Source organism: Microcaecilia unicolor, chromosome 7, assembly GCF_901765095.1.
Source record: "Microcaecilia unicolor chromosome 7, aMicUni1.1, whole genome shotgun sequence".
NCBI classification, from domain to species: domain Eukaryota; kingdom Metazoa; phylum Chordata; class Amphibia; order Gymnophiona; family Siphonopidae; genus Microcaecilia; species Microcaecilia unicolor.
In genome coordinates this window covers 86,163,172-86,190,170 of record NC_044037.1, presented here as the reverse complement: position 1 = coordinate 86,190,170, position 26,999 = coordinate 86,163,172, and the positions used below count along the sequence as shown (strand labels likewise).

Sequence of the window (26,999 nt, the reverse complement as noted above, 5' to 3'; positions counted from 1 at the left end):
CATCATTCGTGTAGATGTTGAACTAAGTGTCCATTAACTGAGTCAGCTTAGCCTGGTGCTTGAGGTAGATATTCAAATAAGTAACAGTATGGATCCTTGTGGTACCCTTCGGGTCTGTGCCCAAGGTGGAAATGAGATGCTGCTGAACAGTTATAAACTGTTGCCTATCTGATAGGATCTGAACCAAGCAAGTATTGTCACTGATGCCTGTTTCCAGGGCCACCGAGAGACTGAGCCGGGCCTGGGGTAGGGCCGCCACAGCTCCCTCCCCGGACCACCGCATAGCTAGACCACAAAAATTGGGAGGAGGGGGGCCAGAGCCCAAAGTGTTGGGGGGGGGGGGGTACATTTTGCTCTACTTCCCTGCCCCCCGCCGCAACTAAACATACCTTGGCTGGCGGGGGTCTCCAAGCCCCACCAGCATAAGCCTTCCTCCAGCGCTGTTCTCCGCCACATTGCCTGCCCTGCGGCTGCTTTTCCCTTCACATCACTCTGCCAGCCAAACCAGAGGCCCCGAAGCCCTATGTCTGCTCCTTCCCATCCTCTAAGGGGGACCTGGTGCTGGAGTTTTCTCTCTCCTGCTCCTGTCGGGACGTATTCACTCTGGTCCAGTCAGGAGCAGGAGACAGACAGACCCCGGCATCGGGCCCCCCTTGGAGGCCGGGCCTGGGGGAATCTTATTCCCCTTCTCGGCGGCCCTGCCAGTTTCTACCACTTGTGCTAGCATAATATTGTGGTACAGTGTCAAAAGCAGCTGAGAAATCCAGAAATATTAACACTGAGTTGAATCCCTGGTCTAGATCATCTTGTATGGTTACAAGGACTGTCTCTCTGGCCCATAACCAGGTCTGAATCCAGAGTGACATGGATCTAAGCCAGTTTTTCTTATCTAGTCAATCGCTGAGCTGAATGCTCTGCCTGTTCTATAAGTTTTCCTAGAAATGGGATGTTAGATACTGGCTGGTAATTTTCCAGCTTGTCCTGGTCAAGGTAGTTGTTTTTTGTTTTTTTTAACAAGAGGACAGCCAGCGCCATTTTTAATGCTCTTAGTAGTTTTCCATTAGAAAGGGAGGAGTTAATTTTTGTAATCCCTTCTATGAGGCTCCTGCTTGCCTGCTGCACTGTCCTTGATGGGTAGGGGTCAAGGGAGCAGGTAGTTGGTCAAAGGCTGCTTAGGACTTAGTCAAGGCCCTCTCTGTTAACAGGTTAAGAGTCCTATATGTCTGTGTGAGGAGAGGGCAAGATTGTGCACTCCTGGTTAAGTGACAGGGGACTGGATGTTTACACTTTCAGGTAAGATTAAGTAAGCAAATACTTGAAGAAACCTGGCAGTATAAATTGTGCACCTACTGTAAATAGTGACTCATAAATCAGTTTATTCCATGCCTTCAGCTCAGATAACTCTCTAAAACTTGTCAAAGATATATTAGTCCAATAAAAAAAAGTATCACCTACAACTTGGTTGTTGATTTGTTTCCACATATTCCTGAGTATGTTTTCTAGCCCACTATAAACCATAAGTTGTATTTCACTGCTTATCACCCTCCCTTCCCCTCCCCTCCCCACAAACATCCTTCTAGACTATGGAATGCTTTGAAGTCCCCATGCACATCTCCTACCCACCCTGCTAGACCATCTATGAGGGACTGTTATATACACTGTCAGCTAACACATTTGCTTATTTCTGATCTGATGAAGAAGGGCAACCTTCGAAAGCTAATCAAGAAATGTATTAAGTTATGTCCAATAAAAAAGGTATCTTATTTTCTTTTCCATGTTTTGTTTGATTTCTATTGATTACACATATTCCTGCAATTTGCTGTGTTGATATTCATTTTTACATCAGTAGAGGGCATCAGAGACCTCTTCCATAAATATCCATAAATAATCATTACATAAGAGAGATGTACAAGGGAAACTATTCCTGTAGGGTAGTGCTTCTCAAACATCTCCTGGAGGCACTCCTAGCCAGTTGGGTTTTCTGGGTTACCAAGATGAATATTCATGAGAGAGATTTGCAAGCAACAGGTATCCAGTATATGCAGATTAATCTCATGCATATTCATTGTGGTAAGATTAATCTCATGCATATTCATTGTGGTAATTTGAACACCCGACTGGCTAGGTGTGCCTCCAGGTGAAGGTGAAGAAGCATTGCTGTAGGGGATCCTCAGGACTCCGGTGAACTGTCTTCCTTGTGGACTTGATGTGCCCTTCTGAATGACCTTAAAAAGGCATTTTACACTGTGGCAAGGCTTCTGCGTAATGTGACAAGCTACATGTTTAAGCTTTATTTTGGGATCTAACTGGATTTCTGCCTGCTGGTTGCAGAATTGTAATGGCTGCTTTTGTTTTCATGTAAACTTTTTTTTGTGGGTTTTTTTTTTTGCAGATTATGATGTTTTTATAGGGCACCAGTCTAGTAATTATACATAAATGATATTACATGAGCATTTGTGACCCCCTGGGTTCCATCTTTAGATGTAGGGTCCAATAGCCATGACAGCTTATGTACAGCTTTTGAATAATTTGGGGACTGAGCACAGTAAAACCTTGTCCTGGCTGGCGCGGAGTCCTGCTTTGCTGTTTGTGACATTTACTAGGAGTGAGACTCCTGCAGATCCAAGGAAGGTTTTCTATTTATTTTTATTTAATAACTTTAACAATAAACTGAGTAATTCACTTGTACAGAAAAATGAGCTAAAGGCAATCATCATTAATAATAAAAATTACATCAAAAAAGGTAATAATCACTAAAGTCGATAATAGTAGCTGGATTCAAGATTTAAAAGGAGGGTAAGAGGCATATTAACCTATGAATAAGGAAATTACGCACCCAAAATGCTTTTGCATCTTATCTATCAATGAAGAGCTGAATATCGGTCTCCTGACACCCGTTTCACTACCTAAAAATCCTTCATATCTTTATATCTAATAATGCATTTACAGGGATATGTTAAAAAAAGTTGCCCCTTTTTGAACTACACCAGGTTTTAATAACAAAAACCGTTTTCTTCGGCATTGGGTTTCCCTTGAAATATCGGGGAAATATTTGAATTTTAAACCCATGAACAACTTTTCTCTATTTTAAAGAACATTTTTAGCAACCACAACTTATCAGGAGACAAAGCCATTGTAGTCACAAGAGCAGCCACACTGCAACTTCTGAATCTGTTTGCGGACACATCTAACAGTATATATAGCTGTTCCACACCCTTCTTAGGAAGGTAATAAACTTGACTAAAAGGAGGAAACCGATCTTCTTGAATTCCCAAAATCTCCTTCATATAACGTTTCAACATATCCCTGGGTGGTGGGACAGTCACCACCCAGGTGAAATTCAAGAAGTGAAGATTATTGTTCCTTGCATAGTTCTCCAAACTTTCACATTTATTTCTCAGACTTATCATATCCTTCATCACTGAGGAATACAATTTTTTTACATCAGATAATTCTTTTATAGTCTGATCAACTTGAGAAGCTAATACCTTCACTTGTGTCTCAATTTTATTTACTTTAAGTTCAACCTGAGAAAGCTTTCTATGAGAGAACGTTAGTTGATGAAAAAGTGTCTTACCCAAATCCGAAATCTAAGTCCATAGGGAGTCCAGGGTTACTTCATCCTGCTTCCTTAGTAGAAAATCAGGAATTTGCACCCCAAAGGTAATTCAGAAACTGCACCTTCTAAAACCCTCTGGGCAGTTGCCCCCTCCCCCAAATCAACCTGTCAAAGTGGAAATACCGAGAGAGACATTCAAACCTGCCTCAGGTTCCACTGGATAAATTCAGGCCTTTCTCAACTCCATGTCTCCAACATCTCCCAGTGTAAACGCTGCTTCTTCTAAAAGCAGAGAGCTTGTTCCTCGTGGCTGCGGGAGAAGGGCTTTTCGATCAGGGCTCAAAGATGTATCTAACCCAGGAGATGCCACCAGTTCCTCCCTCATGGTGGGCATCTCTAGCAGGCTGCCTCCCAATTGCTCTGTTGGCAAAAGGCTCCTCACGTGTAAATCCATCGGACTTAAAAACCGGGGTTTCAAGCTGCTGGGAGGCTCAAGTAACAGCTCTCCCACGGCGTTTAGGCATAAGAGGCAATTCGTCCCACAAGAACTGTGAGGAGCCAACAGCACCACAGGTACATGTGGCCATCTTGGATTCATCAGATCCAAGGAAGTTGTAAGCACAGGCCCAAAGTCTGTTTCACGGGTTCTTGTTGTTTTCTCGTGAAAGAGTGAGCATATTTTTCTTCATTTAACTCGCTTCTCTGTGATTGCATTCCCAAATATGGAATTGACTTCCACTAGGTTTACATTTGGAGAAAGATGATACATATTTTGGAAACCAGCTTCAAGTTTATTTATTTGATATGGCTTTTAGATAACATTTCTGCTTGACTGTGTTTAATTATTTTCTACAGTGTGATTTTGAACAATGCTTTGTGAATGTGCTGTACACTGTGATGTGCATTTTGTTTAATCTGTGGTATGTTTGTATTGGTGTAAATTATTTCTCTCTGCCCCTCCCTCCCTCCCTCCCTATTGAACACCCACCCAGCTGGTAGAAAGAGAAGAGTGCTTTGTATCTGATTTTTCTGGTTTGAACCATATTTCCAGAAGCCCTATCGGACTATGGCCCACTCTGTGCCTGGTGAAAATGAGATCTTGATATTTAATTATACAGTTTACAAGGAATCTGTGTGTATTATATTTTTTTGATCTGGTGACTGGTGTTCCTCCTGTACTTGCTGTTGATGTACGTGATTAGCTCTTATATATTTAAGATGTGAATCGCAACTGATACAGCCCTTTTGCTTATTTTCCTAGTTTATAATTCTAAAATTTTCTTCAATTTTAAACTGGCTTCTTCCTTATAATTGGGTGCTTTAATTGTACTTGATGCTATTATATATATATAGGAGCTTAGCCTAGAATGGGTGGCAGAGTTGGTGGTTGGGAGGCGGGGCTAGTGCTGGGCAGACTTATACGGTCTGTGCCAGAGCTGGTGGTGGGAGGCGGGACTGGTAGTTGGGGGGCGAGGATAGTGCTAGGCAGACTTATACAGTCTGTGCCAGAGCTGGTGGTGGGAGGCGGGGATAGGGCTGGCCAGACTTATACGGTCTGTGCCCTGAAGAGGACAGTACAAATAAAAAAGTAGCACGTATGAATTTATCTTCTTGGGCAGACTGGATGGACCGTGCAGGTCTTTTTCTGCCGTCATCTACTATGTTACTATTTAATTTCCTTAAATTTATTACTTATGTTCTTTTTCTGCAGCATCAGCTTTTCTATACAAGAATGTTTTCTTGATTTTATAATTTAAAATTTCTTATAAATTAAAAAGAAAAAAAGAGATCTGTAGTTTGTAGGAAGGAGGGGGGAGACAGACACGTCATCTGACCCCTTTTCTGGGGGATCTGGGGGTACCAGGATCACAATAAAAATCAGTTCCCTGGTTGTAAACACAGTGGTGGTTTTCATCACCTGTAAAAGGCCTAATGCCGAACTGCGACTGTAGTACACATTTGGATGACTCCTCTGTCTCTCCACTCCTAGTGGCAGTGTCCCAGGCTCCCAGTGCTTTGTTTTCTGAGCCAGGGAATGCGGCTTTGTCGAGCTGCTAGGGTAAACAAACAGCATTGTTTCAGTGGTCCGGGGCCGAGGGAGTGGGTTTTCCTGTGGAGACTAGCTAATTGCGACAGACATTCCTTCATGTGGCCCAGTGGAATGCGTTTTTCTGGGAAACCAAGCTGGAGGGACAGGACATTAAACACAGCTAGCCAAATAAGTTCGGGTCTTGTTTTTCATGGCAAGAGAGTGACATTTACACTCCCTCTTGCCCCAGCCTAGCTACAGATTGATATATTACTCAGTAGCACTTTAGGGTCAAGGTTGTGGATTTAAGTGCCACACTGGGCCTTCTCAGGTGCTTTGCTTTTGAGGATTAGCCTCAGAGCACAAAGCTGTTCATCAGGAGAGACCTAATTTCAGCACACACCCCCCCCCAACACATGCCCCTCCCCGCCTCACTCCTCTCTGAGCAAGTCACTTAACCTTTTCAATGCCCAAAGTTAAGACTGTCAGCTGTGTTTGGGCCAGAAACATGCCAGGGACATAACCATGTGATCTGTGTTGTAGAGCACTCTGTACACTGGCCCTGTGCAAGCACAGATGTTAAAGTGTACATACTGACTTTATCCTTCCTCTAATCCCATGAAAGAAAAAGTGGAGCTAGACAAGATACTATTTTTAATTTAAAGGAGATCTTTATTAACTTTCCAAAAGAAAACCACATGCACAAAGTAGTAAATATGTCGAAGTTTACAACAAAAGCCCCTAACCTGTGAAACCTAAGTCGGCCCCCCCCCCAAACACAAGAACTTGAGGTGCCCCTGACCCCCAAAACACAAAAACCCTGGTGGTCCAGTGGGACCACTAGCTTCCTCCCTCCCACCCCCACCCCCCATATCAAACAAAAACGCCCTGGTGGTCCAGTGGGACCGCTATCTAGCGAGCTAGCCAGCCCTCCCTCCCCCCCCTCGTGGCCTACCTCTCTGTAATAGTAGTAGTTGGAGGTGGGAGGGACTAGCACTCCCTCACTCCTCTTTGGGTGCCTTCCCAAAATGGCAGTGCCCCTCCCTGCCCGGTGCATCCTGGGATGTGCTGGGTGGGGCTTAACTTCCCACAGAATCTAGTATGTTTACAAGCAAACTTCCAGGGGGCCACACAAGATCCTTCCTAGAAAAAAACACGCTGAACATTGCAGTAGACAGAAGAACATTAATATACCTATTGGAAAACAAAACAAACTGGATTAGTACAGATCATTCCTACTCAGACACTTGATGCTAACAGAATACCCAGCCTTTTCACACATGAACAGAGGTAGCCCTCATGAAGTATAGAATAAGTAACCACAAACTAAAAATAGAAATATATAGACAAAAATTAAACTGAATCCCCAAGAAGCAATACTCTGCATACAATGCAAAACCAAAGAAACAGAAACAGTGACGTCCCTTTGTACCATGCAAAATATAAAGACTGCAAATGTAAATGTCAAAAACTGATATATTCCAAGTGCTACATTAAAAATTAACAAGTAAAACAAAAACAGAAAATAACGTGATACCTTTTTATTGGACTAACTTATTACATTGTTGGACTCGTTTTTGGAGGCCAAAACCTCCTTCCTTTAGTCAAGACAAACATACTATTACAGCAGTATACTGTCCTGACCTGAGGAAGTAGGTTTTGGTCTCCGAAAGTTAGTAAAAAAATATCTATAGTCCAATATAAAAGTGTCACCTTATTTTTTTTCTTTTTCTTTTTAGTTATTAACTTTTAAAGTAGATTAACACAGCTACCGCATTACTTCATCCTAAATTTAAAATAAAATTATTTTTTCTACCTTTGGCCATTTAATTTTTCTAATTGTGTTGGTCCCCCCATCTCTGGTTACTAATTTCCTTTCTTCTTTTAACTCTCTTTCCAAGGGTCTCCTGTCCGTGTGTTATGTTTTTCTCTTCTGTCTTCTTTTCCTCTTCCACTATAACCAACTCCAACACTGATCTGTTCAGCTCTGTGACTGCTTGAGCACCCCCAATATTGAGCAAACCCTTTGACTGTGTCCAGGGAGGGGTAGTTTTTATTGGGTTTAGCATCCCCAATCATTTTGAAAAGTTGACTTGCCCAGTTTCTCTCACTTTCCCCAGCCCATTGCCTTTATCTCTCCCCCCCTCCCTTATTCAGTACCACCCCCATCTCTCTGTCACTCTCTCTCTCTCTCTCCCCCTCCTGTCGCATCCAGTCTTGCCTCATTTCTCTCTCCCTCCCTCCCTATCCAGTTCATGCCCAATTTCTCTCCCCCCAGCCCATAGTCTCTGTCTCTCCCCTCCTTTTATCCAGTATTGCCCCATCTCCCTCTCTCTCTCTCTCTCCCCCACCAATCCAGTCTTACCTAATTTCTCTCTCATCCCTCCCATCCATTGCGGCCCTGCAGCACAGTCTCACTCCCTCCCCCCTCCCCCCATGCCACTCCACTGGGTTCACACTAATAAACTATCATGGGAGACATGCAGGACCCGGCTCTCTGCAGCGCCACTAATGCTTCCTACACCAGTCCCTGAAGTTTATATCACAGGAGGCGGGCTTGGTGCAGAAAACACTAGCGGAGCTGCAGAGAGCTGGTTCCTGCATGTGTCTCCAACAGAGGTGCAACGGGAGGGAGGCAGCAAGACTGTACTGCAGGGCCATGGTGGATGGGATGGGAGGGGAGAGGGAGTGGGCCCTGCACACAGGGAAGGTGCAGTTCAGGGTGGGGAGGCAGTTGAGCCTGACAACAAAGTAAAAGCCATTCAACAGCTGTTCTGGGTAGGTTAGAGGGTGAGGACTAGGGTTTCCAGGTGACGTAAGACCTTGGCTTGTATCTGATTGGGTCCCGACTTCTGGTCCCAGCTCAGCTGGTTTTGGGACCAGAAGTTTGGGCCCAATCGGCTGCAAGCCGCGTCTGACATCGCTTGGAATGCCTGTAGAGGGGAAGAAGCAGAGGGATGGAAAATACTACTTTTGAAAGCTACTTTCCTTACTTTGTTACTAAGTACAGTTTAAATGTAACTTTTTACAAGTAAAAAGTTTTGCAAAAAAAAAAAAAAAAAGTAACTTGTTACAAGTAAAAGTACTGCCAATTGTACTTAACTACTGTAACAAAGTAACCATCTCTGGTTATTTGCAACTTCTGGAGCTTTTTCCCAGTGCTTTTTTTATTCATTTTTGCAAGGGTTCTTGGCAAGGAACATAGATCACAGCCCTCTGGAGCTCAGCAGAAATTATCTTGTTTTTATTCATGTTTATACATTTTTAACTTGTTTTATTGTATTTATTTGGCTTGAAGTTCAGAAAGGCAGTTGACAGATCCAATGAATTAAATTAAAATGTGTCATCTGGGTGGCCTGCAGCTGCCTCTGCTGTGCAATGCTTAAGACCCCACCCCCAACACCCACCCCATTCCAGGGACTCTGAATACCACATCTGTACAGTTCTTTGCTCTGACAGTCTCATGGAACAGGAGCCAGACTGGGTGCGGAACCCAGATAACCCACACAGGAGTGTACAACACCAAAACGCTTATCTTCTAAGGTTGAAAAGCATTTTCCAGTATCCACAAGACCTTGGATGTTAATCTGGATTATTGAAGATTACCATAATTTGTACGTATGTTTTAGTGCAGGGGTGTCCAACCTCAGCCCTCGCCCAGTTGGGTTTTCAGGAGTCCCACAATGAATATGCATGAGATCTATTTGCATGCAATAGAGGCGGCAGTACATGCAAATAGATCTCATGTATATTCATTGGAGAAATCCTGAAAACCCAACTGGGTTGTGGCCCTCAAGGACTACTACTACTATAAATCACTTTTATAGCGCTACCAGTCGTACGCAGCGCTTTACAATTGAACATGAAGAAGAAAGACAATCCCTGCTCAAAAGAGCTTACAATCTAAATCAGGACAAACAGACAGGACCAAAAAGGATAAGGGAAGGACAGACAGAAGGACACATAAGGATAAGATAAAAGTTACAAGTCAGGAGTCGAAAGCAGCATCAAACAGGTAGGCCTTTACCCGGATTTGAAGGCAGCCGGGGATGGAGCTAGACGTAATGGCTCAGGAAGCCTATTCCAGGCATAAGGTGTGGCGAGATAGAGGGAGCAGAGTCTGGAGTTAGCGATGGAGGAGAAGGGTGCAATTAGGAAAGATTTGCCCAGTGAACGGGGTTTTAGGGAAGGAGTGTAGGGAGAGATGAGGATGGAGAGGTAGTGAGGGACTGCAGAGTGAATGCACTTATAGGTCAACAAGAGGAGCTTGAATTGTATTTGGAAACGGATAGGGAGCCAGTGAAGTGATTTCAGGAGAGGGGTGATATGGGCATAACGACTTTGGCGAAATATTAGTCGTGCAGCAGAGTTTTGAACAGATTGAAGAGGAGAGAGATGGCTGAGTGGAAGACCTGTGAGAAGCAAGTTGCAGTAGTCTAAGCGAGAGGTGGCGAGAGTGTGGATGAGGGTTCTGATAGCGTGTTCAGAAAGGAAAGGGCGAATTCTGGCGATGTTATAAAGGAAGAAACGACAGGTTTTAGCAATCTGTTGAATATGGGCCGAGAAAGAGAGGGAGGAGTCGAAGATGACCCCAAGGTTGCGAGCAGACGAGACAGGAAGAATGAGGGTGTTGTCGACAGAAATAGAGAATGGGGGAAGGGGAGAGGTTGGTTTAGGAGAGAAGATAATGAGTTCAGTTTTGGACATATTGAGTTTCAGGTGGCGGTGAAACATCCAGGTAGCAATGTCAAAGAGACAGGCAGATACCTTGGACTGAGGTTGGAGACCCCTATTTTAGTGCTTCTGTGTAGAAAGAGTGGGTTTTCCCAAGTTTCTTTGTCACTGTACTTCTGGAACAATGTGATGCTCTGCCGACTCGGTTACAACTCTTATTGCATCCCAGAGGAGGTGGTACTTCAAATGCGTTCAGTACGTGTGGTGATGGGGAGTTGCCTCTGCCCTGCTTTCTACTTACCTATCCCATTTTAACTATTGTAAATCTTCCACCTTTCCAGAGCCGTCTCAGTAGCAGGGATTCACACTCAAGTCCAGTTTCAAGTGCTGCGTTTGTTAGTTTCCATGGTTATCCAATACAAGTTATCAATATATACTGCATAGGAGCCTTCATCCAGACCACCTTCAGAAGTTGGCCTATAAAAGAGACTTTTTGTTGTTCTAGCCTAGGGATGCACAACCTTCAAATGTTGGGCTAAAAAAAGAGTTTTTCTGTTGTTCTAGCCTAGGGATGCACAGTCTTTGTCCCCAGGGTCCACATACAGGTTTGGTTTTCAGGATGTCCATGGTAGCTTCTCATCAGGACTAGTATTATTTTATGACCTGTTTGACCCAGGTCCCCAAAGATTGCATTCACCTCTGTTGCAGCTCAAAAAATTTCAGAAGGGAGCTGAGGCCTGCCGTTAAATTCCCACCTCTCCTCTCCCTTACCTCTACCCCCCCTCAATGAAATGCACCTGAATGTTCTGTTCTTAATGCTAGCATTCTTCAGCCTGACTTCTCTTCTCCCTCACTCCTTAATGACTTAGGATTTTTTTTTTACTAAGGTGCGCTGAAAAATGGCCTGCGCTAGTGTAGGTGCGTGATTTGGACACTTGCAGATTCATTTTTCAGTGCACCTGTAAAAAAATTTTTTTTTTGGGGGGGGGGGGGGGGGGGGGTTGACCGAAAATGGGCGTGCGGCAAAATAATAATTGGCACACGTTCATTTTGGGTCTGAGACCTTACTGCCACCTATTCACTTAGCTGTAAGGTCTCGCTCGTTAACTGTGCGGTAATCATCTACACGCTTACAATGCCGATTACTGCCCGGTTTGCGTAAAAAATGAAATTTCCGCCCAGGCCACACAGCCGGGTGGTAGTTTCAAATTGACACGCATTATGTATATGCCAGGATGCCACCTAAGCACAATTCTGTAAATACATGATTATCTTGCAAAGCACTTATTTGCTAGGGCCCTTCAGCTTGGAGAAAAGATGGCTGAGGGGAGATATGATAGAGATCTATGAAATAATGAGTAGAGTGGAATGGGTAGACGTGAATTGCTGGTTTACTCTTTCCAAAAATACTAGGACTAGGGGGCACACAATGAAGCAACAAAGTAGTAAATTTAAAATGAATCGGAGAAAATATTTCTTTACTCAACGTGTAATTAAACTCTGGAATTCGTTTGCCAGAGAATGTAGTAAAAGCAGTTAGCTTAGCGGAGTTTAAAAAAAAGGCTTGGATAGCTTCCTAAAGGAAAAGTCCATAGACCATTATTAAAATGGACTTGGGGAAAATCCTCTGCTTATTTCTAGAATAAGCAGCATAAAATGTATTGTACTGTTTTGAGATCTTGCCAGGTACTTGTAACCTGGATTGGCCACTGCTGGAAACAGGATGCTGGGCATGATGGACCTTCGGTCTGTCCCAGTATGGCAGTACTTATGTACATATAGGTAGAGCAAGGGTGGATCCTAGGCAGGGCTCCCATATATACACACCCCTGACCTACGGCTGGTGTAAGTTTGGGCGCATTGATAGCAAATTATGCTAGTATTCTGTAATGGAATAGGCTCCTACCACGCACTCTCAGGGTGCCTAAATGAAGGTACCCAGTTATAGACTTGTCCCATAATTGACTTAGTGCATCTTAGTTTGTCAGTTAGCGTGCATTAAATCGATTTAGTGCACACTAAAAATTCCCTATTAAAACGAACATGTGAAACTAACTGAAAAAAAACCCCCACCTGAAAATCATAACAAGTGTGTGGAAAAAACAAACTAACCTAGATTTTCTTTCCTGTGCACATCTCTAATATGTATAACTTCAGTCCCTTGATCTCTACCCAAACCATCTAACTCTCTCCTCTATTTCTCCCCCCTCTCAACAAATCTCACACTCTTACAAGACAATGTGGCAATGTTGGTAATAGCAGAAAAGACATAAGACAACAATTAGAAACCCATCTACTTGTGATGAAAATTCAGGCAATTTGGCATTGCCTCAATTTCCATCACACATAAATGGGGTTGTGATCGCTGTCTTATGTCTTTTCTGCTATTACCAACATTGGAGAGTCCACACAGGGTTTCCTTGTGGCCTCCATACTGTAATGCTATAAGTTTTTTTTTACATTAACTGCGCATTTTTAAATCTACTTAACTATTGTAGCATGCTTGTTGCACACCTTTTTTTTCTGTACTGCTGCACTTTTGCATCTTGCAGCTGTAAGACATTATATAACTAGCTGATCACTTACTCTTGCTTTCATGTTTATTATCAGGCCTAGTAGGTACATTTTAGATCTAAATGTAGATTTTTTTCCCCATCTTCATGAATATCAGCTTGTATTTTCCCCCTGTATGCTTTAACAACTGGGCGACTACACCATGTATGAAAAACATGGCCACTCTCCCACATTTTCTCCTGTGCAAGTGTGTGTGCTCAGTACCCCCCCCCCCCCCCCCATTCATTTTTTCCTTGTTCCCAATAGAATGGAGGCAGCCTATATAGAAATCATCTGCTACCAGAATGTGTGATTTTTTTTTTCCTATCTATCTTCCAATCTCAAGGGATGGAGGGGTAGGAGATCGGCCCTTCCTTTGGCAGAATTCTGCAGAGGTTTCCCGTTATCTTCTGAAGCTTACAGCTCGTGATGGTCCTGTACTTTGGTTACTCACCAGGCTGGACCCTGCTTAGCTTTAGAGATTTACGCTTAGCTTTGGAGAGTTAAGTTGTTCAGTCTTTCCAAAGCTAGTGTCCTAGACAGCATCACAGTAAAACATAAAACATCTGCTTTGTTGGGAGCATGAGCCTCGTTTCTAAGCAGCATTCTCAGAGCTTTCTCTGTAACTTAGATTGTGAGCCCACTAGGGACAGGGAAAATATCTACTGTACCTATATGTAAACTGTTTTGGTTATTCTACAGAAAGGCAATATATCAAGAATGTGTTAAACATAAAAAAAACAAATCACTAATCATTTTTAAAAGACACGCATCTATTGATGGAGCACAGAAAAGCACAAAAGGGCCTTCAGGACTGGAAAAAACAAGAATTCTTTATTAAAGAGATCCGACACGGGCCGTGTTTTGGCGTGTATACACCTGTGTCAGGTGTCAGTAATGATCAGAACCCTTGTTGACCATACATAGATGGTATTAAACACAACACAATCGCAGTCCTGTGGTTTAAGAAAACTTCCACTCACTGCTAATGATGTTTAAAAAGCGATCAAAACAACAATAATAAGAGCGTGCAAAAAAGCACATTGAGTCCGCGTTCAATCCTCTATGGACTCATTGTGCTTTTTGCAGTCCTTATTGTTGTCGTTTTGATCAACGTGCTTTTTAAAATTCATTAGCAGTGAGTGGAAGTTTTCTTAAACCACAGGACTGCAATTGTGTTGTGTTTAATACCATTTAAGTGCGATCAACGAGGGTTCTGATCATTATTAACCCCTGACGCAGGCATATGCATGCTGAAACACAGCCCATGTCGGGTCTCTTTAATAAAGAACTTGTTTTTTTCCAGTCCCTGAAGTCCCGTTTGTGCTTTTCTTTGCTCTTATGGTTTTGTGTGCTTTTGACGCTCTTACCGGTGCTACTTCTGTTCATCAAAGTGGAGGATAGGTTTTCAGCAGTAGTGGCTGTTCTCATTGAAGGAAGCATCTAGGAGGGTGTGGAACTTGATAAAATATTGCCGTGAGTGGGGGTGTCAGGTGGATATTGGTTGAGGGCTTGGTAAGATGTCGCAAAAGGGTGGGTTTATCAAGTAGGTAAAGACGGGACTTCTTTGTTGCATAAGTTACTTGCATGAAGGCTGCTGGCCCATTTGGTGAGCTGCTTGTGAGTCTGATAAAATCATGTACATAAATAAAATTGCTGAACATTCATTCCTAACCTCAGACTGTTGTCTAGGTCAAGGCTGCTGGCACCGGACGATTCCCTAGACCCCAGTAACAATCAATTGGCAAACTCTTCCTACTGGCCCTATTTGATTTTTTTTAATTTTTTTTTATAAAACAGGTCCACCCTGTTGTCTTGAAAACTTAACGGTAAAACTGTTACCCATTGGCTGCCAGCCACAAAAGCCAGTTAATGTGGGCTTTCCTTTTGCACAGCAGAGGCTCCTTCTGGCTGCCAGGCCAGGGCTGGTGTTTTCTTTCCAGGGGTACAGGAAGAGCATGATCTGTTTCTTTCAGACAAACACCTATGAAATATACTGCTTTAAACAAAAAAAACACTTTTTTCTAAAAAAAAGAAAAAATAATTCTTTTCTGGACACAGACTTTATCTTTCTGAAACATCATTTCCTTGCTCTTTCCTGAATCCCCAAGAGCAGCTGGTGGCCTGACTGCTGATTGGCTGGCTGGCTGGTTAGCCGGCTGCTGTTCGGCCGGCACTGAGAGGGTTTGTCTGCAGTTCTCAAGTTTTCTCAGTCTTATTGGACTGGATACTGTGGATGGCAGAAGCTTTTCTCCCCTTGTCCTAGCTGAGATCTGTTTTAAGAGAAACCTGCCTTTTTTTTTTTTTTTGCCTTGCTCACCGGACATTACTTCTTTAAGTATTTTAATAAGGAGGCAAATGCCAACTCAGATGCAGCTCCTCCACCAAAATTAAATTTGGCCGGTACTTGGCACCGGGCTTTCCACAAACCTGTTGAGAGTTTGTTCATCGAACCCTATTCTGGAGGTGATCCTGGCCTGTTATGGGAGATGACCGAGCTGAGAGCCCTGTGATGGTCTCGTGGCATACGCTGAAAGTACCCATACACTGTAGCTAAAACTTGGCATGAAAGCACTCTTTTACCGGGCCATGCAATGGGAGGCTGAAAGCTACGGACAGAGGAGTGAGGCATTGTCCTAGGTCTGTGGACCCTAGAAGGCAGCTCCCTGCGGAAAGATCTCCAGCGGTCCAGAATCTGGCAACCCTGCTCTTGCCCTGCCTATGGTAAGTTAGGGCCCATGCACCGTGCCGGGAAGCATTTCTTCTGTGTTTGGTACAAAGATAATGTCACTTCCCGGACTGGCATTTCTCAGGAGAAGGCCACCCATTTGTTTGATGAAGGCCTTCTGCCATCTGGTTCCCGCACGGAAGGAAGGCCGGTTTTACAGGTGGACCACAGATGTGTTGTCCCAGTTCTGTGCGCTGTAAAGATATTCTGCAACACCGTGAATGAACTTTAGGCTATGTGGGCATATGTCAATATAACATTTTATTTTAAAAGAAAAACCCTCTTGAGTTTGAGCATGTCGGGATTCGTTGTTTTAAAAGCTTTTTGTTTCTGTCTGTATTTGGAAGTTGACAGCGCTCTTTCAGAGGTGAAAGAGTACTTTTGGACTCTTCCTGCGTTTGTACTGTAACCTATAGCTTTATATTTCCTTGTTGCAGGCGTGATTCCTACAGAGTGTAAGTAAATTCTAGAGTTCAGGCTGTGATCTCTCCTTTGTTGCTGTCTTTGGGTGTTGTCTGATACTTTTGCTCTGTGGATATAAGAGATGAGAGTCCTCGAGGATGTGATTATTAATAGGGGGTTTGAGCTGCAAGGCAGCCACCTCAAGATGCAGAAGACTGTGTCGAAAAAAAAATTAAAGTGATGGTCCCGCTTTACGACAAACTTTGGTGCTAAAAATAAATAACAAGTCTGCAGTATTGCACCTCAAAATATTTGTTATAGCAGTGGTTCAAATTAGGACAGGTGTGTGATGTGCTGTTAGAAAGAAAATCTCATATATAACACCAGACAATAGACATGCCAGGACATGATTACCAACATTAGGACCTTTCTTTCCTGTAGTGGTGAGGATTGTGTTGTTTTTTTTAGTCGTTTTGTTTTGTTTTTATTTTGTTTTTGGAGTACCAGTCTTGAAGAGCTTCATAAGCAGCAACATAAAGAGTTGGTGCACTGAGCTAATTTGGATCACTTAGGGCCCTTTTTACTAAAGCTTAGCATATCCTAAGAGAATTAGTTCACTCTAAATGCTGCATCTTCTGTTTTCTACCTATGGACTGTGGGGCATTTAGCGCAAGCTGATGTCCGTTAACATGTGCTAAGCTTTAGTAAATGGACCCCTTAGAGCCCTGCTGCATTCTGGGGCATGCAAGAAAATTCACCCCAGAGTGACACAGGGTGACTGTCCCATCATTCAGTGCACTTCTGATGGCATAAGTCAGTCATCAAACATATAAACGGCAAGTGACCGACTCACCTGCAAATGCGCAGTAGATACTTCCCTCTCCATCCCGCCCTCGCGTCAAGACGTGATGACGTCAGAGGGCGGAACAGAGAGGGAAACTGAGTCGGAGTCACTGTCGAATGCTGCCGCTTGGAAACGAACGTCGCACACACCAACCTCCACCTCCATCCCCGCCGCCACTCCCACCCTCCTCTGCATCGGGCCCCCTGCACTGACCTGACAGCGCCTCTCACCTCCTTGTGGAAGCACTGCAGGCAGCAGCAGAGCGATCTGCTGCTGCCTGCAGTGCTTTCACACAGTGGTGAGAGGCGCTGTCAGGTCAGTGCAGGGGGAGGGAGCGGTGGCGAGGAGGGTAGCTGGAAATCTCGCCCATTTTTACGGGCTTAACGGCTAGTCATAAATATAAAGGGAATGGGACTTGATATACTGCCTTTCTGAGGTTTTTGCAACTACATTCAAAGTGGTTTACATATTATATACAGGTACTTATTTGTACCTGGGGCAATGGAGGGTTAAGTGACTTGCCCAGAGTCACAAGGAGCTGCAGTGGGAATCGAACCCAGTTCCTCAGGATCAAAAGCCGCTGCACTAACCACTAGGCTACTCCTCCACTGCAAAATCACTTTTGTCCTGGGTCAGTATTCCTGGGTTAGCTGTTGCTTGCCCATTTTGAAGGTAAAAGTGGTACTGGAAGGGAGAGGAGATGGCCTTATTTTGGTGATTCAGCATAAGTGTGAATGTGTTAGTGCCAGGGGCGTAGCCAGACTTCGGCGGGAGGGGAGTCCAGAGCCCGAGGTTAGGAGGCACATTTTAGCCCCTTCCTGGTGCCACTGACCCCCCTGCCACTTTTGACTCCCCCCCCCCCCCCCCCCCCGGCACCACTGCCCCTCCCCGTCCTTTTTGACCCCCCCCCCCCCCCGCTGCTGCTGCCGCCTTCAGGTACCTTTGCTGGCAGGGGTCCCCAACCCCCACCAGCCGAAGTCCGCTTCAGCACTGGTCTCCGAGTCCAGCGTGTTGCTGATCTGGATTCTGTTTCTGAGTCCTCCTGACATCCTGCACGTAGGAAAACGAACGTGCAGGATGTCAGGAGGACTCAGAAACAGAATCCAGACCAGCAACACGCTGGACTCGGAGACCGGTGCTGGAGGGGATGGGGACCCCCGCCAGCAAAGGTACCCGATGGCGGCGGGGAGGGTTGGCGGTGACGGGAGGAGGGGTCAAATGTGGCGGGGGAGGGGTGACGGGGATCAAAACAGGGGGCCAGGGTTAAATCTGAGGGGGCCCCACCTAGCTACGCCCCTGGTTAGTGCTGTACTGAATAGCAATTTAAATTCAAATATAAATAATCCAGGGCTCCAGTGTGCTAAATCCTACTGAAATAAAACATTTGATCTCTGATTTCACATTGCTTCTTTTATTATTTGTTATGTTAAAGCTCAATGCCCATTATTTGTGTTCAGCTGAATAATATTTTTCATTATTCGTTTTCAGCTGAATAGTAAAATATGCTATTTGGTACAGCTGTAGAATGTATAAATGTGATTACTTGCCATGGGGACGTATGAAATGCCAGGGGTAGGCAATCATGGTCTGCGAGGGCCACAGTCCAGTCGGGTTTTCAAGATTTCCACAATGAATATGCATAAGTTAAGGCAGGGAGAATGTTCACTATGATCAGTTTTATTATTTGTTAATATACTAGGTAAGACCATTACTGCACAGAAGATCCAGAAGATTCCTTCCTTGACAATATGTATAATAGACAGTTGTTTTTTGTTTACGAGAACAATTTTGTACTGCCTATTGCATTCTTAATAATAATAATAATAAAAGAGATTATATGCATGAGATCTATTTGTATACAATGAAGGTATATCAAGCAGCAAAAGAGAGGGTTCAAAAGTACACCAACAAAGATTGCCAAAGAAAAGCACAAAATGGCCTCCAAGGTGGGAACAATGGTAAAATCTTTAATGGAGGAGACCCGACATGAGCTGTGTTTCGGTGCCACGCGTGCCTGCCTCTGGGGTCAAAATCAATATTTTTGATAAGTGACAAACGTCTAAAATCATCCTTTGGGAAACTTCCCACAGCAAATCGTTCCGAGAGACTCTTAACAAAAACAATTGATTCCAAAGAGCCGTTTTCGTTAGGAGTCTCTTGAATTGCTGTGGGAAGTTTCCCAAAGGACGATTTTGGGCGTTTGTCAGTTATCAAAAATATTGATTTTGACCCCAGAGGCAGGCACACATGGTGCTGAAACACGGCCCGTGTCGGGTCTCCTCCATTAAAGATTGTACCGTTGTTCCCACCTCGGAGGCCCTTTTGTGCTCTTCTTTGGCTTCAACGGAGGTAGCACATGCAAATCAATATCATGCATATTTGTTGTGGAAATCTTGAAAACCTGATTGGGTTATGGCCCTCAAGGATCATGGTTGCCCACCCATGCTTTATTGTATGTAGAAATTAGGGGTTTTTTTTCTTAAATGTTTTCAATAAAGGAATCTTGTGGTGAGGAAATGAGCAGCGATGGAGTGTTTAGCTAGACTGGAGGAGTCCCCCTTTTCAGAGTAGAGAGTAAGCATCTCTCTCTTTGAAATGGGTGTGCGCTTCATATTTTTTGGCAGATTTTGGAGGGGAAATTCACAAACCTCTAACCCCAGAGCTCAAATTATTGGCATAGAGGTTGAGGAGAGGTTCACTCTGCTCTCTTTTATATATCACGTTTTTAGAACAGGCAGCCTGCCAGGAACCAAACAAAGTTTGCATTGCCTATAACTCCTACTGTGAGCACTTAAGTGTGCATAATTTAGTGCCAAGGGGAAGGTGTGGGCACATGTGTCTGCCTTCCCAATATAATTAAATGTCAAGGAGAGGGTGTGTCATGTAGCCCTGTGCAACATATGAGATGAGACTGAAGGATCCAAGTATGTATACCCTAGAAGAGAGGAGAGACACGGTTCATATGAGAGGGACATCCAAATACCTCACAGATATTTATTATGTGGATTTGGCTGGCACCCTTTTCAGTTGTAGTTCCAGGTGAATTACATTCAGGTTATTTAATTGTCCTCCAAGGATTTATAATCTATGTTTGTACCTGAGGCAATGGAGGGTTAAGAGGGATTCAAACCCTGGATTCCCTGGTTCTCAGCCTGATGCTTTAACCATTATGTCATTTCTCCACAAGAAGCAAATGTTTTTCAGAGGAAAAAAATTGCTCTGCAACCAGGGGTCCCAGTCTGAGCCTCCAAGGAGGTAGATTCAGGCATCACCTCAGAAATCATTCCTTCACGAAAGGTTACTGGGGGTATGGCATGAACTTCCAGAGGAGGTGGTGACTTCAGGAATGCCTGGGATAAGCAATAAGCACAGAGAATCCTCTAGATAAAAAGAAGTGAAGGGAAGTCCTAATTTCAGCCGACTAGGAATGGCATTGAGAAGACTTAAGGTGGGCCTCACAGTGCTCATCTGTCTTCATTTTCTGTATAACTTAACAGAAAATGTTAGAATACCGTGCAGTACTCCTCCAGGCCACCCATCTGGCAAAACATTCTGGGGAGAACACTGATTCAGGTACATTCTCTGCCCAAATGGATCAAAATCTAATCAATACCGGAAGCAATGCAGGTGATGTGACTCGCCCAAGGTCACAAGAGTGTCACAAAGTGTTCAGTTTGTGCTGCTTGATTATCGGTTTCTCTGGTCACCTGGTGGTCCCCTTTCCAGGTTCTAGCCAGGTCTGACCCTGCTTAGCCTATTTCTGTATTTACTGCTAATGCTTACTGTAAAACTTCCATCTTTCTCATGGGAGGATGTTTCTGTTGCAAGTAGCACCTAAATCCAATATGAATGAGAAGATATTTAGTTTCCAAAAAATGTGCTTTTAGATACGTTTTCATTACGCTTTATCCTCCATTTTTTTTCTCCTATTGCCATTTTAAAAAAATTGTTAAACTCCTTAATTTAAAATGATTTGTGTTACCTAAAAATGCTGTCACCATACAGCTCTTTATTTATATGGTGCCTAGCATATGCTATTCATTTACTCCGTTTTGTCCCCCAACTTTACAACTAAAGCACAAGACGACTTACATAATTATACAGTAGTTAAAGCATCCCAGAACATCAGCATCACATCCAGTTCAGCATAAGACTGAGTTTATAACATATCTTTGTTAGGTCTAGGATTAATTGTATTGCTAAGTAAATTTTAAAACAAGACTAGATATATAAAATTAAATAGTGAATAATTATGGTATATAATAAATTGCCTTATCATCCAGTATGTTTAAAAAAAAGTCTCTAAAATGCAATAAATTATTAGAATATTAATTTAATAAGGGGCCTTACTTATAAAGAGCAGCTAATAAAGCCTAGCACCTCAAACCAGCTGCTTCAAAAAACTCCTCTGTCTTAGCTTCTGTAGTGATGAGTTTAAAATGGGGGTGGGGTGGAGGGTTGATGTTCAACTCCTCAGCAAGCAGCAGGATTAGCAGGGTGTCTTTATAAAGTTAACTTTCCAAGATGTTATGTTCTGATACTTTGCTCTGTGAATATAAGGCCACTTTGATGCTGGTGGAACATACCTGGATAAAGTTAACCAGAGATATGTGGATAACTTTGGTTGTACCCGAGTGCTGTTTTGAAGTTAGCTGTCCAGCTGAATTCAAACTGTCCCCCCTTTTTGGTGGCTAAAATTGTTGGCCAGACAAAATTAAAAATCTTCAGCGGGGGGAGGAATTTAGAAAACAGGTTTGTCCACGTAGCTCTCAGTTACCCATTAAGAACATAAGATGTTACCATTTCAGAGGTCCATTGAGCCCAGCATCCTGTCTGGCCAATCCAGGTTACAATCATCTGGTGGACCCCAAAGTGTAGATTTGGTCATTATTGCTGATACCAAAGACCTGGTGGCTATCCCAAGTGTGTATGGCTACTTAATGGTTTATAGATGGGTTTACACACGTTCCTGGAGGCCTATGTTTCTACTTAGTAACTTCATGGTGTGCCTCCTAGTCTGTGTACTCTTTCTGTTTACCCATTCCACTCCACTCATGATTTTAAAAACCTCTAGCTTATCTCCCCTAAGCGCTCTCTTTTCCAAGCTGAAGAGCCCTAAGCTGTTTTAACCTTTCCAGTCCCTTTATCACTTTGGTTGCCTTTTTCTGTGCCTTTTATTTTTATTTATTTATTTAATGCATTTATATCCCACATTTTCCCACTAGTTGTAGGCTCAATGTGGCTTACATGTGCTGTAGTAGGACTACAGAACAAATAGTGTATTTAAACAGTACAAACAGTAAAATATTAAACAAAGATTGGCATTATAATAAGCAACAGGATAGTAAGGAAAATGTAAGGTTTAAGTGTCTCTGAATGATTTGAAACCAAAGAAATTGATCTGATTATGTAGCATCTAGAGAATAAACTTTTTTGAATAGGATGGACTTTAATAATTTTCTAAACTTTAGATAGTTCTGAGTTAATTTTACTAATTTGGGTAAAGCATTTCACAGTTGAGTTCCCAAGAAAGAAAAGTTGGAGACAGTGGCGTAGCCAGACGGCCAATTTTGGGTGGGCCTGAGCCCAAAGTGGGTGGGCACAAAATTTTCTCTCTGTCTCAGCCCCCTTCCTCCCTGCATTCTCCTCATCTCCCCTGGCACCTCCCAATTCAAAATATAATTTAGCTCATAAAGATCCCCAAGCTCTGTCAGCTGAAAACTTCCTTCGAAGACAGCCACAAATCCCTTTTACCAAGCTTGGCAGGCAGCAATAGCAACAATGCCTTGAGTCACTGATGCTGGCACCCCATGCATGCTTAGTTATCGGTGGCTCAAGGATGTTGCCGCCATCTGCCAAGCTTAGTAGAAGGGAGTTTGAGCTGCTTTTAGAGGAGGTCCTCAGCTGATGTAGGTTGGGGATCCCCACCAACTACAGCAAGGGTCTGGACTAGTGTTAGACATGCTAGGGCCCAGACTCTCACCAAATACAGAACAAGGGATCACAAATTAGAAATTACTACTATTACTACTATTTTGCATTTCTATAGCGCTACAAGGCGTACGCAGCGCTGCTCAAACATAGAAGAAAGACAGTCCCTGCTCAAAGAGCTTACAATCTAATAAAAATATGTAGACAAAAATTGAACTCGCAACCTCGGCATGTTACAGTGGAGAAATAAAATCAGAAATATATTTTTTTTCTACTGAACACAATAAAATGATATCCGCTGTGCACATTTCTCAAGCTAACAAATTTCAGTTAATAAATTCAAAATAAAATGTCTTTCCTACCTTTGTTGTCTGGTCATTTTATTTTTCCATTATGTTGGTTCAAATTTCTCTTTTCCACTTTCCTGTCTTTCTGTTAATTCTCCTTCAAGCAGCTGCTATTCATTTGTCTTTTCTCCACTCTCATTCCATTCCCTCACTACACTGACATATTGATGTTTGTTTCATTTTAGCTCTTTCCTATCTTTTTTCTTTCTTTCCTGCTCTCTGTCCACTCAAATTTCATCTTCTAATCCTTTTCCTTTTTACTTTTCAGATACCTGATTTCCATCTCCTTCTTTCACCCACTAGCTCTCCTATTCCCCATCTCACTCCTTCTCCAGCCTTCATCTTCAATCTACTCCCCGTAATCACTATCATCCTCTCGTTCATTTCCTTACCACCCCCTTGGCCTTCCACATGGTTCCACCATCCCAGTGTCTGCCTCCTTCCAACCCTTCTAGCCCAGCATCTGCTCCCTCTTTCTCCTCTCTCCACCCTCTATCCCCTCCTAGCATCTTCCTGTCCTTTCTCTCTTTCCTCTTGCCCCTTCCCCCAGGGGCCAGCATTTCTCCCCCTCTTCCCTCCAACCCACATTCCAGCATTTCTCCCTCACTGTCTTCTACCCCTGGATCCTACATCTCCCTCCTTCTTCCCCCTCCTCCGCCCTCATGTTCAACATTGTTCCCTCTTTTCCTCTTCTCTCTCACCCTTGCATCCCAAGTCTAACATCTGTTTCCCCCCTTGCAGCATCTCTTCCACCACCATGAAACATTTCTCCTTCATCCCTCTCTCCCCTGTGCAGTACCTTTTCCTCCCCTCCCTCCAGGTCCAACATTTCTCCTTCTTTTGTCATTCATCCCTCCTTCCCTCCCCACCCTACATCCAGCAATTATCCATCTCTCCCCCCCCCCATATCCCAATAATGATCCCCTTTCTTCTACTCTCCCATGCATGTCTCCCTCTCCTACACCCCCCTGCATCTCTCCCTCCCCTCCCTAACAATTTCCCTCACTCCTACACCCCCTGTGTAGCATCTCTTTTCTTTCCCTCCCCTCCACTCCAATGCCCAAGCAGTCCAACAATTTTATCCTCGCCAACCCCCCCCTCTCCATGCAGCATCAGGAGCATCACGGCACCGCAGCACGTTTCAAAAGGTTGCTGGCAGCATGTAAGAGAGAATTGCTGCACTGTTGCTGATGACCCAGAAGCCTTCCCTCTGTTGCGCGGATTTCAGGTCAGACTCAGCCAGCAGCAGTGATTCTTGCACGCTGCCAGCAACCCTTTGAACCGGCGCAGCAGAAGAAGGAAGGCAGCTTCGGTCCCTGCATTTCTTTTTCTTCGATCGTCGCCAGCAGCGCTGCCATTCACACAGGCAGCTTTGCTCCCTTCTGCCGCGTCCATCGGGCCCACTCTGATGCACTTCCTGTGTACGTAGGGCCAGATGGACGCAGCAAAAGGGGGGGGGGCGGAGCTGCCTATGTGAATGGCAGCGCTGCCGGCGACGATCGAAGAAAAGAATGCAGCGCTGGCGGGGAGGAGAACGAATTTCCGCGAGCGACGTGGGCGGGCGGGCCTGGACGGAAAGTGGGTGGGCCTTGGCCCACCCGTGGCTACGCCCCTGGTTGGAGGCATATGTAGATCTGTATTTGAGGCCAAAACAATCCGGATAGTGTAGATTTAAATAAGACGGGGAGGAACTGGATCTGTTTCTGGGTGGTAAATCTAGCATATATTCTGGAACTATGCCATATATGATCCTATGAATTAAGGTGCAGACCTTGAAGGCAATTCGTTTTTTTATAATTCCACTCTTACCTATTTTGAGACAAGACATCCAGAATGGCACACAATACTCAAGGTCTGGTCAGATTGCGGAGTGATACAGAGACATACTTTCAATACTGGGCTCATAAAAATAAACCAAACCAATCTAGCAGGCTGCACTAAGGATTAATCTCTTACCCCCTCCCCCCACCCCAAACCTACAATGTTACTCAAAGAACTTATGTAATCCATATACTACACAGGATACACTTCCTTCATTAAAACTTCATAATACAATTTTCACCACACTATGAAAGCTCTTTCACAAAGAAGGGTTAATTAGTTAATGAAAATAAAATAGGTGTTCCCTATAATCTGAATGCCATTTTTAGGTATTATATTACAGAGCAAGTGTTACTGAATTGCTAAGGATGCCCAATTTGAATAATGTGCACCTGGAAAAGACTAGGAAAATATGCATTATGAATAGCTGGACTGAAGTTGTAGAATACATGCCCATTACATGTTAGAGTGATGTAGGATACAGCGTCCTTCAAAAAAGTGCTAAAAATCTGTTTGAGCAGGCTTTGGAATAGGGGAGTGGATAAGGTTGGTATTTGTTTGATGAATATCTCCCTTCAGTTGGGGTGACCTTGGCGTAGCGGTAGTATGTCTATTGATTGTTGTGATATCAGTTTTGATTGCGGGGGGGGGGGAGATTTAGGGGAAGAATGTTTTTATATTTTATGTTTACGAGTTTTGTCATGTTTGAATTGTAATTGGTTAATTTTAATTTTGTATGTTAATTTTTGTAAGCTGGCTAGGATTTTGGTAGGGTATAAGTGTGCAAATAAGTAAATAAATTACCAGTGTGTGTGTTCAGCAGGGTAAGGTTAAGAATCTCTGGAGGTGGTGGAGATGGGCGTCTATCTTACGAGCTTTAAGTTCTTGTCTTTTGTATTCAGGCTCCTGCAGCGCCCTGGCACACATACTGAAACACCTGTTGAGCTTCTATGTGCCTGAATGCCTTTGAAAGCTCCTCTTACCCAGCTGCTGCCACCATTTTGTATCCAAATGAACATGGATACTGCTGTGCTGTTTGTCATCAGAGTTCCCATGCATGCATCACGTGGCTACATGTAAAGCATAAAATACAGCTGAAGAGGACTCATAAACTCATGCTCTTAAATACCTGTTGAGTTTCTTATGCCTGAATGTCACCCAGCAGAGGTGAGAACTGAGGCATTGATGGGGGACAGGTGAGAGGATACTGCCATTTTAATTCTTTGTTGGTGAGCAGAAAATGAAACTGAAAATCATGAAAAATACATCACAGCAGCAGAGCTGGCTATATTCTGTAGACTGTCAGCTTCTTTCTTCATTTTGTTGCATCCTCTGTTCTTATTCTTGGGTCTCTCATTTCGCTTCATGTATTTTATCAGCACCTTATTATAATGGCCCTATTTTTTTTTAATCTCCTTCACTTAACAGCCCTCTTCAGCTGTATTTCATGCTTTACATGTATCCGTGTGGTGCTTGCACGGGGACTCTGATGACAAACAGCACAGCAGTGTTCAGGATTTCCTTGGATTCATAATGATGGGAGCAGCCAGTAAGAGGAGCTTTCAAAGAACTTAAGAACCTAGTACAGATTGAGGTGACAAAGTGAGATTTGTAATTGTTATTTTATCTCTGAGCTACATTATCCAGAACAACATCAGGTGCGAAACCATCTAAACTCTGTCATAAGTGATAGGAATTAGGTGTCTGTACCTTTTAAAGCAACTGGCTTGTTTATGCTAAGTTTGTTTATTTTGTTAATTTTGTCAATTTGTAGCAAACATTGTAGCCTACTGCAGCAAGTTTCAGACCCTGTCTCTACAAAATTACAAGCCTTAGTGCATGCTAAAATGGCATTTAACATTCAACTTGAACTGTTACACATTCTGATCTTATGAATGTGGTGCTGTATACAGTATATGCTGCTAGAGTGGAAAGTAGCCTTATGTTTAAAGCAGCAGGATGAGAACCTGGGAAGCCAGAGTTCAAATCCCACTGATTCTGTCTCTGATCTTTGGGCAAGACGTTTAATCCTCCATTACCTCAGGTACAGACTTATAGGCCGATGATCAGAAGCAAACGCATGGATGTGCGGCAAAATAAAAATTGGTGCG

The 26,999-nt window shown here is 43.6% G+C and overlaps 1 protein-coding gene across 2 annotated transcripts in view; it reads left to right on the top strand.

Moving 5' to 3' along the window:
* Window positions 1–26,999, top strand: part of SHROOM4 (shroom family member 4) — a 373,235-nt gene that overhangs the window by 197,183 nt on the left and 149,053 nt on the right. Inside the window, exon 1 of one of the 2 annotated variants that reach the window (XM_030210661.1) lies at window positions 15,141–15,539. The exons of the other annotated variant lie outside the window; for it this stretch is intronic. The gene's annotated coding sequence lies outside the window, so the exon portion shown is untranslated. Of the gene's footprint in view, window positions 1–15,140; window positions 15,540–26,999 lie in introns of those variants that run through there. 2 annotated transcript variants of the gene reach the window in all.